At 35.4% G+C, this 18,941-nt stretch overlaps 1 long non-coding RNA gene and 1 other non-coding gene across 3 annotated transcripts; one reads left to right on the top strand and one right to left on the bottom strand.

Annotated features, from left to right (window-relative positions):
• Positions 1 to 2,008: 2,008 nt before the first annotated feature.
• LOC113314996 lies at positions 2,009 to 5,914 on the top strand. Of its 2 annotated transcripts, none has more exons than XR_003342664.1 (8): positions 2,009 to 2,461; positions 2,660 to 2,791; positions 3,173 to 3,392; positions 4,300 to 4,368; positions 4,461 to 4,908; positions 5,123 to 5,205; positions 5,305 to 5,406; positions 5,555 to 5,914. It is a non-coding gene; the product is annotated as an uncharacterized LOC113314996 (long non-coding RNA). The 2 variants fall into 2 exon arrangements; XR_003342665.1 differs by having other exon boundaries at positions 2,009 to 2,542.
• A 12,409-nt stretch (positions 5,915 to 18,323) lies between these two features.
• On the bottom strand, positions 18,324 to 18,394 carry TRNAR-UCG. The gene has a single exon. It is a non-coding gene; the product is annotated as a tRNA-Arg (tRNA).
• Positions 18,395 to 18,941: the final 547 nt, after the last annotated feature.

Below are 18,941 nucleotides of genomic sequence, written 5' to 3'. Positions count from 1 at the left end.
AATCACAGTATCTTAATTTGGAGCAAATTATAACAGCCTAATCAATACCGAGAAAAGTACATTAACTCAGCACAATGATCAATGTCACTGGCTTGTTTGAGTTTATCTGCAGTATCTTCTCCACCCGTGCAATGAAAGCGTTAATTATGAAAGCAATCCTGCACATAATGGAATGTTTATCAAACCACTAACTTCTATGTACATGAGGATTAATGAGATAAGTAGAATTCTAAATACGCAAATTGACCTAAATATCAACTCATTAATTGAAACCTAATGCATAAGTAACACTGGATGCATATGTCGTGTTGTAGCCTAACAAATAGTCTATGATATCATCATTGGTTTTAAGGATTCTTAATAGAATTAGGTTCCGGAAGTAAAATAGATGCCAAATATATTTTCTTTACTTTATGAAACCTAATTCTTTTGTATCTCCTTAAGGTTAATTTCTCTTGTACGTTAACAAAATAGCATGCATGGGTTTGAATGGGAAGATTTTGTGTCTAGATGGAAAAATGAAATCAAATTTTGGCCATAACAAAACATATTACCTGAAAAAATATTTATAAGTCGTAGGATAGGTACTTCATGCAGGGGTACCTGGTGTGTTAGTATAAAATAGTGCCCTGTCCTACTTCCAGATTCATTGCTCTGCAAGTACATGAAAATAAAAAACATAATATCAAAAAAATTCCCACGGACATCATATGGAATCACGACGCTCCCGTTCAGGAGGATTGTCCTTTGTTCACTAACTGATGCTCTATCAATCCAGTTAACATGGTAAGCACTCATATTTTTCATGCTCTAGCTATCCAGTTAAATTGATATACCACTACCCAAAAAATAAGCAATTACAAATGTAAACCTTTTGGGTGATGTGGTTTCACCTTGTTACTATATACGCTGCTCATGTCAAGTCTTCACAACAACAACAGGCATACAAAAAAAAAAGTCACCATTATCCCAGAGCTTTTTGGTTCATAGTTTGTATGTCGTTATAATACATTTGAAGTTTGAATCGACATTGAGCTTCATATTTTCGATGATGCATTTTGCTAAGTTTGAAGTATGAACCCTTCCTGATCTTCTTAGTTCATAGTTTGTATGCCATTACACCACATTTGAAGTCCGAATCAACACTGAGCTTTATATTTATCGATTTTGATGATGTATCATGCTAAGTTTGAAGTCAGAACCCTCCCAGAGCTTCTTGTTTCATAATTTGTATACCGTTATACCACATTTGAAGTTCGAATCAACACTGGCTTCATATTTATCGATTTTGATGATGTAGCATGCTAAGTTTAAAGTCATAACCCTCTTGGAGATTCTTGATTCACAGTTTGTATGTCGTTATACCACATTTGAAGTTCGAATCAACACTGAGCTTCATAGTTATTCGATTTCGATGATGTATCATGCTAAGTTAGAAGTCAGATCCCTCCCAGATCAACACCAAGCTTCGTATTTATCGATTTCGATGATGTATCATAACCCTCGTGGTCTATCTCTATTAATCTTATAACCTGAGGTTACCAGTGTGAACTAAAGCAATTTCATGACCTGTATGACTTTTCAAAATTACTTCATGACCTATGCGACTAATCAAAATTCAAACCGGAAGCATAAAGAGAAAGCACAAAGAAACACACCAATTATTGAATTCATTTTTCATTTTCCCGATTCATTCTTATACATTTTTTGGATATTTTTGTATAAGAATGTCGATAACAATGTCCTAAATTTAACAATATTTTTTTTTGAATTTTATTCATGTCGAAGGTTGATAATTAAACCGAAAACATGAGTTCGTATTAACACCAACAGAAAGCATAAAGAAAACACACTTATCTTGATCCGTATGACTGTCTTAAATCAAATTTATACCGTCCAAAAAGTTTCACAATCCGTATGACCCCATCCTACCACATCTTATCCGTTCAAATTCTTTTGGATAAGTCGAAAAAAAAAATTCTCTCACTTATCTTCATTCACTCACTTTTCTCTCATCTTCCCCTCCCTCGGAACCCTAACTCAAGTTGCGCCTCCCTCAGAAAAAAAAACCCGCACTCAAGATTTAACGAAGGAATCAGTTTCAGTATGAAGTAAATCAGAAATCCTACATCCTCATTGTTGAAGAAACGAAACCAAATCTCAAGATCTCTTCAAAATGTTTCAATTAAAAGTCAAAATCGAACTCCAAATTTCTCTTCTCGCTCTGTTTTCTAACTCTGCAATTCGTGAAACCCTAACCCAAGTTTCGTTTGCTTCCATTGCTTCAAATTAGGTGGAGATTTTTTCATTGCTACTGCTACAGATCGAGAAGAAGAGGAGGATTACTCTGAATAGAATCTAGGGTTTTTGTGATTCGATTTGAAATTGATGATTTGGTTTATGATTGTTAATTCTGTAGATGAGCGAAACTATACCGATTTGATAAAGATGGAAATAATTGGTAAGAAAGAGGAAATGGCTTTATTAAGCTTCTTAAACATAAAGAAACTAAGAAATTTCGTTTGGTTACTGGAGGTTATTGGTAATCATCCAGGCACGTTTTTGTTTTTGAATTGATTTGGTTTTTTCTTTTTGAAGTTTGGATTTGATATGAGAGATTTGATTTAGGTTTTTTTGTTTTGATTTTTTTATTTGGTAGTTCTTCCTACAATTTTGGTTCAACAACATACTGGGAATGGGAGTCAGATATCATGGTTCGTGCATGCTACTGATTTGTCTGATGGTGAATTGAAAGAAGAGGTGTTCTGTGTTCGATTTATATACATGGAGGGTAATTATTTGCTTGAGAGTTTCATTGACTTTTATTTACTAAATGGATATATTGTGAAGAGATTCATTTATTTCCTGATTTTTTACTAATGCAGTTGAGAGCGTTCCCCATTTGTATATATGTGAAATAGAAGTAACTTGTACAATCTGCTGTGTTTTTTTTTTTTTTTTTTGATTCATGGTTGACAAGTTTAATTTTCATCAGTGTATAAGTAGCCAATTAGTACGGGTGGGCTTGTTCCTGTGTTATTGTGATATTTAGAACGTCACCTAGCATCTTTCATGTGCTTGGGATTATGTTCACACTATCATTACGCTATCTACTGTCCGAATGTTCCCCCCTGTAGTGGCATGTGTTTTAACTTAAATGATCTTGTTGAAGGTTTCTGGGCATTTTCCAAACCTGGAGGTCTATGATGTGAGAGTGCCCTTGGTGGAATTGGTGGCTATTCTAGCAGGGTGTATAGGAGACTTTGGAGGTTCTATCTATAATGTAGTTGGATGTTTTAATGGAATGTGAAAGGCGATATAACCTTACTGTTTATGGCAACCATTTCCGCAGAGTATGGGATGTGGATTTGAAGCATGACTTCGCCTTTGTTGTAAGTACCTACGTAGTTTATAATCTTTCTTTCTTTCTTCCCTCTCTTTTTTTCTTTCTCTAATCCCTTTATCTAAAGCGCGCCAATATAAGATTGTGTATTCTTTGTCCATCTCGTCTGTTCTTAGGAATTTAGTATTATGATGTTAAATTTTTTGAGTTAACTTAGTTGAAATTTAGCTTACCGATTCAAAGATATTAGTTCCATAACTGAATATTACGTTGCTGGGAGTTGCTTTTTTCATCTAATACTTAAGTGACAGTACCAATTGTAACAATATTTCTTTTACAACTGAATGATATAAGATGATTGTAGGAGTAATGGGCACATGAAGAGACATTGTTAAGCATATCTTAAGACTGATTTCACTTTCTTGTTCACATCACATGATTGATGAACCTGACAAGGGTATATTCTGTTTAGACTTCAGTGACTATTCCGATTTAACCAGTCGTATATTTCTTCTCATGGTCAATATGTTTATCGAGAAACTTAGAAGTTAAATTTCTATTAAACATCTGGTCGGCTCCATGCCAATCAGAAGTCCCAATTTACAAGATTGTAGACTTCACTAATTGCTCTTGCTTGCAACTGGGTGGCATTTCAGATAGAATTGAAGTGTTAAATCTGGGCCCAAGTAATGGTGATGATCTATCAAGTTGCTAGTTTAATTGAGTTATTGTTCATCAATTGAGGAAACTATTATATTACTCTTTACTTGCCTTTAGTAGATAATCCTTGTTAGTGTTGCCCAGGCAGGATTATAATGTTTTTCCCACATGGAAAACATGCTAGATTGGCATGGAAACCAAGTTATCCTACCAAACACACGAGTTATTTCTCTTAACATTCTTGTTCTTTTACTTTTTTATATTGCTAACCAAGTGTAGTGGTTTGATTGAATCAGAATTTTTTGTTGATGAAAACTCGCAATTGAAGGCCATTGATTTTGGCTTGTCCGATTTTGTGAAACCAGGTGATTTTTTACTCTCTTGGGTGCTGACCATATTATTCACCGAAGTAAAATTAGGCGTCTTTCTAACTTCTATTTTATCTGACACGATGCAGATAAAAGGCTTAATGACATCGTTGGAAGTGCATACTATGTTGCATCTGAAGTTCTACATAGATCTTACAATACAGAGGCTGATGTGTGGAGTATTGGTGTGATATCATATATGCTTTTATGTGGAAGTTGTCCGTTCTTGGCTCGCACAGAGTCCGAGATTTTTCTGGCCTTTAGGGCGGACTCGATGAACCTCCTTGGCCTTCTTTATCTTCTGAAGCCAAGCATTTTGTCAAGCGTCTATTGAATAAAGACCCACATGAACGAGTGATGGCTGCTGAGGCATTAATTTAATATTCTCATCTTGTTAAAAAGACTGCTGAATTTCTTTCTTTGTGATCCTAATTATATTTCTCTTGGCAGGTCATCCTTGGATTAGTAACTGCAATGATATTCAAGCTCATGAAAGCCTATATGCGCTCATCATCTCTACATAAAGCGGCGTTAAGAGTGAGTGCTTTAATATTCTCAAAATTTGCTTTGTTGTTGATCATGTCTCATAATTTGTTTTGTCCTTACCCCTTGCTTTTCAGGCATTGTCCAACCTTGTGGTTTAATTTTTGCTAAGAATGTCGTCGTTTTTAGTATTTTCATGATTAGCTTGAGTAAGAGTTCTCTGTATTTGCCACTGCTGACCAACTATAAATTTATGTGTTTCTAATAGGGAAAGAAGAGACTTGCTGAAGTTGCTAACAATAAGCCCACTCTTGGACAAAAATGTTAAAGTAGAAACTCCTCAGAAGTTAGGTGAAAATGTTTTTTCATTTGGCTTGCTTCGTTGGATTGTTATGTTGCTGCCATTTTCCTATTTGTTCTAATCATCTGCAACTGTCCACGTTTTTGCAGGTGCTGATGGCAAGAAAGGTGGTGATGTTCGTCAAGGTACTCCTTACCCCAAGGGAGGAAAGACCCCTGCAAGTGGAGGCAAGTCAAAAAAATCTCTACTAGGTCAGTTTCATGCGATTCTTGTACCATCTTTAAATTTAATTTTTTTACTTAAATCTTTGTGATGTCCATATATTGGTTGTCCGCTAATTGGTCAGTTGTTTCTGCATTTGTTCTCATACTGATTTTGTTATTTTGTTTATCTGTGTAGGTCATTCGGTACAGTTCACAGTTGAGAACGGCAATAGGTTTTGGTGTCTATTAGTTTGTTCAGACACTTACTTTTTGGTGCCTAGGAAGTTTGTTTTCTTACTGGCCATCATATTTGTTTCTTTGTTCATAATGAATAGAATGATTTTGTGTAAATGAATTGTAAATTGCGGATAGTTTGCAGGCCTGTGTTTCCAGTCAGTTGTTGTATTGCAGGCCTGTGTTTCAGGTTCAGTTGTTGTATTGCAGGCCTGTGTTTCAGGTTCAGTTGTTGTATTGCAGGCCTGTGTTTCTGGTTTAATTGTGAAGGCCTGTAAACTGGAAGGCCAGGTCCATGATAATGACCTGGACTATCCATTTTTTATTACAATTATTGTCACAGGGTTAACTGTGACCAAAACTGTGAAGAAAAACAACACGTGTCATCACATTAATGCTGTTACCATAGTTTAAACGTTACAGTAATTGTGACAAAAAGACGACAGGTGTCCATTGGGAAATTGTTGCAAAATGTAGGCAACACTTATATGTGTTGCTGTAACCGTAAGAAAAGATGACATGTGGCCAAACTATATAGTTGCCTACCTGGCGGTGTAAGGCACGTGTCATCATCTAATTGTTGCAAAGTTTGAATCACAATTAAATATGTATATTAATTGTGACAAATGAGCAACGTGTCGCAAAACTAAAATAAGGTTAACTGTTACTATTAATTATTGTAACAATTTATAATGTGACTGTAATCAAATATTGTCACAGTCAAAACTGTTACAAAAAATGATAACAATTACTATCACAGCGTTTCTCCAACGGCGTATATGTGTTACAAATTTAATCAGTAACAGAAATGCCCTGTGACAGAATCCTGAATTTGGTGTAGTGATACCTGGAGTAGAGGGTGTCAATTGAATTATCCATATCAGTTGAAAATTTGTGAAAAACCGCACAATAACAGAAAATCCAAATCTAAACTAAAATTGTAAAAATCAAGCAACCTCAGTACGAACTGAAATTCTACTTTCATATGTGAACTGATTCAGAAACATATGGAGGATGAAGACGCAAAAGAATTACTTTTTCCTCTTTACGATAATAAGGAAGTGGTGGAGAAGTGGGGTTCATGGCTTTAGACGGTTAATTTTGATGGAAGGTTGTAGTGGATTAGATTGAAGGTGTAAGTGTGGTGTAAGATTATGCTAAGAGTTAATTGGTGTGGGGCTAGAGTTAATAAGAGAGCTGTATTTTGCAATACCCTCACCATATTTTTCCACACCAGATTTTTGTGGGGTCAGAATGAATGAGAATTGAGATTTTAGATTCAATTATCATCTAATTAGATAGATTATTATTAATTAATTTGTTCATAAATAAATCGAGTCTATCTTTTTAAAAAAAAGGGAATACTGTAGTAAAAATGTATACACGATCGAGTGAACGAATCATACGAGTGAAAACTACAGGGAGACCCATTCTACCAGATTTTTCTACTGAGAAACCCACTGAAAGAAAACTTCAGGCGCGCCCCCATTTTTGGGGAAAAAATTATTCCCAAACCCAAAATTTATAAAATTCGGTTTCTTCGTATTTTTATTTCTTCTTCATGCGAATTTCTTCTTCAATTCTTTTTCTTTTCTTTTGGGCAAATCGAGATGACACTGAAGGGGTTTCGGTGATGATTTGTCGATCAGAGATGGATGATTGTTGCTATCACTGAATGGAGTGATATGAGAGATTAACAGGAAGTCGGATAATGGGTTCTGCAAATGGTTATCGATCTGTGAAGGGGTATGACGAATTGAAGAATTAGGTCACATATTTATGACTGCATAACATGTTTACACAACTCATATCATCTGAAGCTTCAGAAAATAAAGAGAACAATATATAAGGGACGAAAACAAAGTTGAAGAAGAAGCAGTGAAGATGAAGTCAGACGAATCAATCAACAAAGGACAAATCCATCTTTTAACTCGTTCCTTTTCGTTCTATTTTTTATTTTTCAGATCTGATTAACAAACTTTTCTTTGAATTTTTTTTATGACGGATTTGTTCGTTCTTCAATAAGAATCCGACGAAGAACCCAATCTCGTCTATGCTAGACAATGGAAATTCACGGTCAGGGTCCCTATTTCAGATTGAGAATCAAGGAAATGGATCTGTTGCGATGTGGATGGAATTTGGGTGAATTTTTATGTGAAATGATATGAATGAGTTAGATGGTTTCCAGTGGATGAATAAGATGGTTTGTAGTGGATGTTCTTGGCAAGATAGAAGGAAGTTAACATTCTAGACATCGAAGAAATTGAGTCAAGAGGAAGACGCAATAGAGGGTACAGCTTTCTTCCTCTCTTCTCTGTCCATACAGATATGAGAAGCGTTGCTGTGGTTGATTGTGGTAGTAAATGGTGCAGATTGATGAAAATTTTAAGTCCTTGATGGAATTGGAGTTATGGGTTTGTGATTCAACTTGAATGTGAAGGAATTGGAGAGCTGGAGATGGGGTTTATTGATGCACAATAACAACATCAGTTTCTGCTCAAGAGGTGTTCGAGAAAATGCTTGAATGTTTCTGATGTTAAAGATGAAATTTAGGGGTTCGTTGTTGGTTACTGAGGTTGCAGGAATCAGTTGGTGTTCTTGTAGTTGCTATAGTGCTGCTAATGGAGTTGTTGTTGACAGTGGTTTGATGGATGGTAATGAAGCGGTGATGCTGTTATGACTGCATAACATGTCATGCAGTCGAGAAAATGTCTACATAAACTATTATGCAGTCAAGGAAATGGATGCATAACACATTATCCAGCATTTTTTTTATTGGGTATGAAATCGAAAATTGTTGCATAACTTGTTATGCAGTCAAGAAAATGGATGCATAACTTGATATGCATCCAAATATGAATGCATAATGCATTATGCATCGAGAAAATGAATGCATAACGTGATATGCATCCGTAAGTATGGTTGCATAATGCATTATGCATCAATCTTTTCTGTATGCACTAAAATCAACCAAAATAATTGTTACATAACTTGTTATACATGCATAAATCTGTTACGCAGATGCATAATTTGTTATGCAGTGGAGAAAATGGTTGCATAATTCGTTATGCGTCTGCAGAATGTGTTATGCATCTTTTTTGGTGGTTGCATAATGGTTATGTATCAAGTTTTCGAAAATTTTGCCTAAAATGATGATCTCCTCCGATTTTTTCATGAAAAACAAAAATTTGAAATTCTTGTTTGTACTCGTTGCGTAGCTCTCTTAAAAATATTTCCAACGATATAAAATTTGTAAAATTCCAAGGCGCGGATTTTTAGATATGTTATGTCCAAGTTGTGTTGCCAATTATACCCCTGATGCATAACCCGTCATGCAGATGCATAATCCGTCATCCAGACATATTTAATAATTTCATATAATTATGGGTGTCACGGTCATAGACACATTTTTGTGTCTAATTTGATCTCAATACTATATATTGTTGGCACTCGATTTTGTACTAATTTTGTTATTTTATGTATTTGTATGTATTTTTTGGAAATAAATATTTTTGGAAAATTCGGCTCGAAAAGTTGATTTTGGCACCCGGAGGACAAGTGTTATTCGGACTCTCGCTTTTGGATAAGGGGTAACCTAATTACTAAGGGGAACCCCCAGGTCACCCCCAAGGCAGCTGCTATTCGCACCCCAGTTATGGTTAGGGGGAGGACACCCTTTCTTCACGATTCAAAAAATGGCGGGAAAATCTTATGCCATGCACACTTCACTGGCAGTTTAGGGTTCGATCTTGTGTGGGCTTTGAGCGAGATTCAATCGCTGGAAATGATTGGGATGGACCTAATATAGCATAACAGGATTGGTACAATGAATTGGATTGAAAAACTTGGGCCAGAAATCCGAGTTTGGAAGTAAACAGGGGACCGAGATATTTTTAATTACGGAAGCTGTGTGAAGATTGGGAGAAGATATTTGGGAAGATATTCTCTCATGATATTATACGAACAATATAAGACAATCCAGAGACGCGTAGAAGAGTTAAACAGGGAAGAAAATCCCATATCCTGCATCAAATACAAAGAAAATATTCCCGACGTTAATGGAGATTTCGGGGAGTTATTGTGAAGATTTGAAGGCATTAAACATTATATAAAGGCTCTTTGGGTCTACTAGAGAGGCTGTCGAGAGTTTTGGGGAGGTTTGGAGGCGAGCAGAGAGGCGCAGGAGGAGTTGCATAGAAGTTACCTGCTGCTGCCATTAACACGCCTGAAGAACACGAAGAACGGACTCGCATCAGCAGTCGTTTCTCAACAGCAACATCGACTGTGCTTTGTGGGTCGTAGTTCTTCAACGACAACAACACCTCAGCTCTGTCGTTGATTTTGGACGCCTCCTGTCGGTCGCAGTGTTCTGTTTTACATCAATTTCTTGTATTTCTCTTCATTGTAAAACACTTTTGAGCATCAATGAAATATTTTGAGAGCATTTTTACTATGATGAGCTAAACCCCAACACTGGGGTGATGGAGGAAGCCTTATTTCACACTTGGATAATTATATTTAATTCTTCTCATGACTTTTGCACTAATTTTAATTGAAATTATGATTTGAAAAAATTAGTTGTCATTTGATTTGATGCCTCATGCTTAACATTTACATCTAATATTTGAAGAATTTATCTTGGCGAAAATAAGAGTCAATATATTTTATATATTTACTGAGCTATAATTGTTAAAAGAATCATTATTTGAACCTTAAGAAATGAATTCGGTGGAATCCTAAACCCCAGTACCTCTTGCACCATTGTTAATATTTTTGTGTATATAATTTTTATTAAATCTAAAAAAATCTGCTTTCACAAGTCTGAAAAGAACCCTATTTTATAACCACTATTACTACAACCACGAAAAATCTATAATCACACGGTACCTAAAATTAATTGTGGTCCTGAAAATGAGAATATTATTTTCTTTGGGTCTCCCTGTAATTTTTCCTATTTTGAGGCATACTCATTTTTTTTGAGGCATACTCATCCATTATATTATCTAGGGTGGGTTTATAAGGGGTGTATAAAGGTAGTGTAATTACCTATATATCCCTAAATAATTTCAATTTGTCATAGTTCCCTTATCCTCAAAAACCTAAAATTAAAAATCAAAATAAACTTTAAACTTAAACATCTAGGACTCCAATTCAATAAAGAAATTAATCAAACAAAGGAAACACGAATCGAAGTGAGCGATGTTGGAATGCGAAATCCAAATCTCAATTGCTCATAGATGTATTTTAGAATGTATGCGTAACAAACCCATCTTGTTTTTTGATTGATTTTATTTTGTTTGATCGGTAGAATATGATTTCAAAGATGAAATTAGGGTTTTCAGAAGATCAGTTCGGCTGATCTTGCAATATCAATTTTGAGCCGAACTTAGTGTATGATTTAGAGAAACACTATGTTCGGCTAATGCGACTTTACAATATTTCCAGCCGAACCTCAATTTTCCAGCCGAACCTCAATTTTTCAAGCCGAACCTAGTGGATGATTCGGTTTCTGAGTGAAGTTCGGCTGATAACTTTTGAGCCGAACCTCTATTTTTTTGAAATTATACCTAGGTTCGGCTGACAAGTTATCATCCGATCCTAGGTATAATTTCAAAAAAACAAAGGTTCGGCTCCACTACACCAAATCCAAGTTTTTGTAATGGAGACAAAGTGTTACGGAAAAATATAAGCTAATTTCCCTACCTAAAAAAAATCGTTACCTATAGGCAGTTATATAATGTGTTAGTATTTTATCTAAACCTTTTAATCCATTAGGGAAATTGAATAGGATAACACTTTACTTCCATTACAGTATTTATCCTAACTATTGACATTTTACACTTCATATTTACTTTGTAACGTAGAGATTATGTTATAATCTTTGCTAACTCTTTCTCTAACTATTGAAATGACCACTAAAGAGATGACATGTGTCTCTATATTTTAATAGAAAAAAGATGGCGCTTTCAGGTGATCGGAACCTAAAGTCCCGGTGGCATGAAAGTTTCAGGTCACCTGGATTTTCCGGTCACCTGAATTTTTTTTTCTAAAATCATAAATATTACTCTTTAATGTACAAGCCATCCATCAACAAATGAAGTCATCAAAAAAGGATTGAACAAGAAAATTTTATATATTATGTAATCATATCATATCCAAGAGCACAAAACACTTCCTTAAGTTTACATCAAGTATATGCAAAACATCACACATTAAAGACTTCCAGTACTTTACAAAAAAATGGATGCTCCTCAATACAGCACAGGCGGAATTAACCTTTTATTTGCAATATAAACTCCCAGATAATTGTGATTATCATCACCTTGAGGATGCTCAGGTATAAGACATATAGTTGGAAGGATGTTGGAAGGATGTTGGTTTATAGTCCGCATCTACATAGACTGGAACGCATCTGGGGATGGATTATAGTTGGCAGGATGTTGGTTTTGTTGCTTCTTCCCCGTTAACTTGCAGCACAACCTGTAACAAAGATCAAAATAGTTGGTTAATTTACACAGGGCCACAGGGGACATAGAGCAAAACCTCATATTGCTTATAATACAATGCGAACAATAAGATATGGGTCCAAGAAGACTTCGATTACATAACTCACTATAACTAGTCTCGTAATTCAACCTGCCATATGATAATTATCTTAATATAATTTAATGTATGACTACATAAAATTGCAACATACTAGGGATTCCCACATCTAAAACTGCACTTGTGACGCATAAAGGATAACTTATTTTACAAATTACAATAGAAGAGTATGAACTGTTTAACATAAAAAGATTGCAATATGCATTTGGGTTACACAGTCCCCAATACTAAAGAAAAATATCAAACACACCTCACAACATAATTAGTTGCATCAAACGAAATGAATATGTTACAGCAAGCCTCCATGGCATCCCAACTAATTAATGAACTATACTAGTAATTTAGATGCAAATGAAAACAAAATTTGTAATTTAAAGTTCACATTGGTCATCAGTCAGTGCTGATGAACAATACAAGACTTACAGTTTGCTTTAAAGATCAGGACCGGAATGAAAGAGGCAACGTCAAATTGATCAGGACCGGCTCCATGCACCACCCTTCTCTCAGCTTCTTAAAACGAAGGTGGAAAGAGTAATTTAGGAGGACAATTGGGGTGACATAAGAGAAACCTTTAGGAATAATAAGGAGTTACTGCATCAAATTTGACCTGTCCCAACAACAAGAATTCCAGCTTGAGAAGGACTGACGATAGCAGATAATTGTTCAGCTCCAAAGGGAGCTCCCAAGTTTGAGATGGTAAATGTGCCTCCCTGTAAGCCTCAAATTCTCAAATTGATAGGGGAAAGTTGACAAACCACTCGCCTCAAAATCATCATGTTTGAAAATAACAAATTAGATAAAAAGTAACAAAGTTGAAAATATAGAACTCAAAAAAAAAAAGATTGTACCTTTGATCCCCACACTTCACTGCAATATCTTGAAGAACCATAGCTAGCAGAGTTTCTGGATACTTTGGAAAGAATACACAACAACAACAACAAAAATTTAGAAAAAAATAAAAGATTTATAATATCACATATAAAATGGCCAATCCTAAAGCATTAACTATAACGGCTAAGAAGGAAGGATCACATGTACACAGATGCTAGTGAACTGGAAATGATCCGAAAACACTATAAGAGGAAAGCGCACGACATTAAGAAGAACTAACTTATTCAGGGTTAAGGATGGAGAAAAATAGATAAATTTATCAATATTGATTGAGGCTATCACCGTATGACCAAACCATTAACAAATGTAATAATAAGGCATGAAGGAGTGGAGGATGGAAAACTTGAGGTGCATTACTACCTGAATTACTGTAATACTCATTCCACATAACCTCTCCAGCTTCAGTTCATCCAGCAAAAAAAACTGCAACACTCTCTAGGCCACTGTATAACCACCTTCATCTGTCAGTTCCACCATTTCTAATACCACGAACACCAAGCTACAGCTCCAGTTTCTCTTCATTGCATGGTAAGCCCTTGCTCTCAATTTTAGATGCGAAACCAACTCCAATATCTCTACCTCGTTCTGACTATCTCAATCAAGTCACTAACCCATTGCAGGGACAATGCAATAACAACACCAACAAACTACTGCATTTTCACTTACACAAAGTACTGCTTGAGCCTTTCTCCGTTTCATTAACCGCTTCACAGTCACAACAACCAATTTGTACCTGGATCCTAACATTCATCTACAAGCCTCAGGCCAACACCACCCATTCAGTCCTGCAATATTACATCCTACACATTCATCTAGATTTCATGGCAAGCACATCATCAGTTCTTGTTTCCATTTCATCTCAACTGCAGCACCATCTGCAAATTTCTGTATCTTCTTGACCCTAGCAGCACCATTGTGTAACAGAAACTCCACACAACCTGCCTACCCATTCTCTTTAAGGCCATCAGCACACTGCCTACCCATTCTCTTCTTTGCATCAGCTGCACAACTCAACAACAACATACAACCACAACACCTTCTCAGATTTTTCTTCATGTTCACCTGTAGCACCACACTTCTATCAAAACTCTCAGATTCTTCCATCATCATCTTTCCTTCTTGATTTCAAAAACCCCTGTCCTAACATTCTTCTACTCCCTCAAAATTCCTATGTTTCTGTTCACAACTCCACTTCTATATCACCAGATTCAAAATTATTTCAAACCTAGAACCAAATATTCATGGCAAATGATCATTCTCTTGCTCGTTTTCTCAATTTCAACAAATATTTGGTTTACTTTTATATCTACCCTTCATTTCTCTTTCAAGGAAATCATAGGAAAGGGCTAGAGGGTTTGGTGAGAGAGGCGTGAAAAGATTGTTCACCGCAGTCTTACCATGTTCATTACCTTCCCCTGTAACCAAATCTCGATTTTTATCTTGATTCCAGGCCTAAAAATCCAAAACCTAATTCTTTGATTCTTCATCTAAAAACATTTTCACAACTAAAATTAAACAATACCCTTTTGTTTCTTCATCAATTAATACTCGATTTACTTATCGATTTCATTCAATTCAAAACCCTAACTGCTTCTCTCTGTTCATCGCGAATCCATAACTATCCCTAGTAGTTCTCTTACATGGTTCACAGCAGCACCATCACTTCAGCATGTACATACCCACATCAATTGATTCTCTCAAACCGAGTCTCAATCTCATCTCTCAAACCCTTGAAAGTCATCACATCAGACAGAGAATGGAGTAGAAAAGTGGAGGAAATGGAAGAAATGAATTTCTTCATCTCTTTATGTCTTCCTTCTTTATATCCAATTTCTTAGAATCTGATAGATTTATTGGAGTTCTGAAATCCGATAGATTTAATGGAGTTCTTTTCATATGAGAGATGGGCTTTCTTTTGTTTTAGAGAGACGGAAGATAAGAGATGAAAGGAAAGCGAGTGAAGGGAAGTGAGAGAAAAAAACTTTCATTTATGTAAAATAATTTGGACGCTGAAAGATATGATTTAAGAGTGACATACGGATTGTGAAAACATCTTGACGGCTGAAATTGTATTTAGTATGCTCATGCGGATTGAGAAGCATGTGTGTTTCTCTTTGTGCTAATACGAACTCATGTATTCGGTTTTATTAGCAACCTTAGAGACGAAATAAATTCCAAAAAAATATATTAATAAATTTAGGACATTGTTATCGACATTCTGATAAAAAAAAAATCCAAAAAATATATAAGAATGAATCGGGAAAATGAAAAACGAATTCGATAATTGGTGTGTTTCTTTGTGCTTTCTCTTTGTTCTTCCGGTTTGAATTTCGATTAGTCACATAGGTCATGAAGTAATTTCGACAAGTCATACATGTCATGAAGTAGCTTTAGCTAACATGATACATCATCGAAAATGAAAAATATGAAGCTCAGTGTCGACTCCAACTTCAAATGTGGTATAACGGCAAAAAAAAAATGAATCATGAAGCTATGGGTGGGTTTTGACATCAAAATTAGCATGATACATCATCGAAATCGATAAATATGGATCTCAGTATCAACTGGAACTTCAAATGTAATATAACGACAATCAATCTATGAACCACGAAGTTTTGGGAGGGTTCTGACTTCAAACTTAGCATGATAGATCATCAAAATCGATAAATATGAATCTCAGTGTCGATACGAACTCCAAAACAACAAACAACCTATTAACCAAGAAGCTTCGGAGGGTTCTCACTTCAAACTTAGCATGATACATCGTCAAACTCGATAAATATGAAGCTCAATGTCGATTCGAACTCTAAATGTGGTATAACAACGTTCAAACTATGAACCAAGAAGATATGAGAGGGTTCTGACTTCAAACTTAGCAGGATACATCATCGAAATCGATAAATATGAAGCTCAGTGTCGATTCGAACTTCAAATGTGGTATAATGACATATAAACTATGAACCAAGAATCTCCGGGAGGGTTCAGACTTCAAACTTAGCATGATACATCATCGAAATATTTTCCGAAATCTTAAACAAACCCTTTTCTGGCGACTTTGAGAAAGAAAGTGGCTTTGATCTTGAAACCGTGTCGGGAGTGGACTACTATAAGTCTGAAACTTCGTAAGAATCATGATTCCAACCCTTTACAGGTAAGATTCCATCGGAATATTCTCCGAAACCTTAAACAAACCCTTTTATGGCGACTTCGAGAGAAAAAGTGACTCCGAGCTCGAAACCTGGACGGGAGTGGCCTACCATTTATCGAGTACGACCTTTGGATAAACATAAATACGAAAAACACATAAGAATGGATCAAAAAATGATAAAAGAATTCAATAATTGTCATTATCCGACTTAGTGGAAGATGTCAATAAGGATATTATGAATAATATCCATAGGTTTAGGGTCCCGTTGAACTAATCGGGATTATTGGATTTAAGATGCACATATAGTTAAAGATAATTTGCATTACTGAAACACGTCACCGTTCCATATGAACCTTCACGCGCAATTTCACACATTTAAATAATTTGCTCTACAAAAAGAGAATTGATGATAAATGCAAATGAGTGAACCTGGCGTGAATCGAACACGCATTTTCTGCCTTGAAGTCAGACGTGCTACCATTGCACCATAGATTCAGTAGTATTCACACATGCATCGTTTAAAGAATTATATGATTATCTTCAGAATTTGTCAACAGCTAAAACATCATTTCAAATATTATAATAAGGGAAGCATTCTAAAACAGAGTTGTAAGTATGGATTTAGTTAAGAAGGAAAACTGCAAGGAAACAAGTCTCCTGCGATCACGTTAAGGACTGGAATTCTATTCTTATGAACTTATTATATTATGATCAGAAAAAAAATTAAAAGAATCTAAATAAAGCCGGAGAAAAACGATTACCTATGACACCTGAAATTGCAGATGGATTTCCAAAGGCTTCAAAAGGACAACTCTTCTTGCTGACCAATTTAAAGAAGATCTGAGCTTGCTGGCAGCCAAACTGAGTGAAATGCAACGTTATGCCACCTTTATCGCAGAAACTGTTAACTATAACAGATCAAGGGGGAAAGGTATCAGAAGTTTAGACTTTACACAAACAAGAAAACTTCAAAAAAAAACAATGAAATAGAAAAGAAGATCAAATACTTAACATTTCAAGAAATTATCTTCCATTCCATCATTACTAGAGTTCAACTCGAGGAAACAAGACACTCTCTAAACTCCAGAACCAATACTAGTTTGTGCAATATTTACAATAAGTATGAAGCCCTAACATTTACAACGTTACGTCACCTTTAGATATAAAACTATACAAAGAATGTTTCTATATAGCTTAGCATAAGATGTTAACGAGTATTGAATTTCTAATGCTGGTTTTAAAAGTTTGAACATATACATCCAGCACTTGAACAAAATCAACAGCTAAGCAAAGTGCAAGTAGTAATAATAGGCCACTAAATGTAAATGGCCTGCCATTATTTTGTTCACATTTAAAAGTTTCTCACAAAAACATGTTTGAGATTACAAATGAGCTTAAGCCTCAACGGTTCGCGTCAATTTGATTTTGAATTTTTCTAACCGTGATTAATCGTCGATTTAACATACGAAAGAAATACCTTTGCAGTGGTGGTGGTTTGTGGTTGCGATAATTCTTCTTTCACGAGAGAAGTATACCCCTGTTCCGCCTCAAGAAAAGCTCCAGTTATCTCAGATGTCATACCATGAGCTTCCTATGAAATCTCCGTGAGGATATCGAAGGAAGAGGAAAAGCACAGTTAAAGATAGAAAAGTTGAACTACAATAACAAAAAGAAGTGAAAGAAGGTGCTCAAAATAGTGCTGAAGTAATAACGTAAACATTACCAAGCCATTACTTGTAAACAACCTGAATGCTTAAGTGCCACAAATGTGTGAAGGAATGTATGAGCACTGATCAGTCACACAAAACACTCAGCTCAATCATACTGGGAGCCGCCGCCGCTGACTGCAAAAGTACAAGTTTGCTCTTAAATTAAACAAAGCAATTGAATAAGCAAGATATACATTCAATAAAAAATATAACAATAAATCTTTCCTGATTACAACTGTGAAGAGTATTAAGGCATATAAACTGTGAAGACAATTTGCATTACTGAAACACGTTACCGTTCCATAAAAACTGCACACACAATTTCACACATTTATATAATTTTCACAACAAAGAAAACATTGATGAAAGATGCAAATGAGTGAACCTGGCGTGAATCGAACACGCATTTTCTGCATCGAAGTCAGACGTGCTACCATTGCACCACAGATTCATTAGTATTCAAACACGTATAGTTTAAAGAATTATATGATTATCTTCCGAATTTGTCAACTGCAAACACATTTAATCACTTGGACAGACAACCAAGAACAAAAAAGTCAATCGAACAAGTAGTTCCATGAAACCCCTACGAAAAAGTATTCAAACACGTATAGTTTAAAGAATTATATGATTATCTTCCGAATTTGTCAACTGCAAACACATTTGCAGTTTAGTCACTCATGGCACATAGTGAGTCATAAGAGAAATTGGAAAATTGTGAGAGAGAAAACTGAAATATAACATTCATCATCAAGTTTTAGAATTGTTATCCTTTGGACAATATTTTTAACCTTTGGACATATAGAACTTCAAAGTCATATCAACTATTGCACCAGGATTGATGTCGATAACTCATATTTCCATGGACCAAATTGACAGGATTCATAAATCTATGATTTTACCAACTGTTGAACAATACTAAAACATGAACAATACTACTAGAGGTAAAGTTCTTAGATGCTGGAAACCCCAAGTACAGATTCCCATGGAGACAATTT

Source organism: Papaver somniferum, chromosome 10 (assembly GCF_003573695.1).
Source record: "Papaver somniferum cultivar HN1 chromosome 10, ASM357369v1, whole genome shotgun sequence".
NCBI lineage: Eukaryota > Viridiplantae > Streptophyta > Magnoliopsida > Ranunculales > Papaveraceae > Papaver > Papaver somniferum.
The sequence above is the reverse complement of the archived record's forward strand: the minus strand, read 5'-3'. Positions and strand labels throughout refer to the sequence as shown.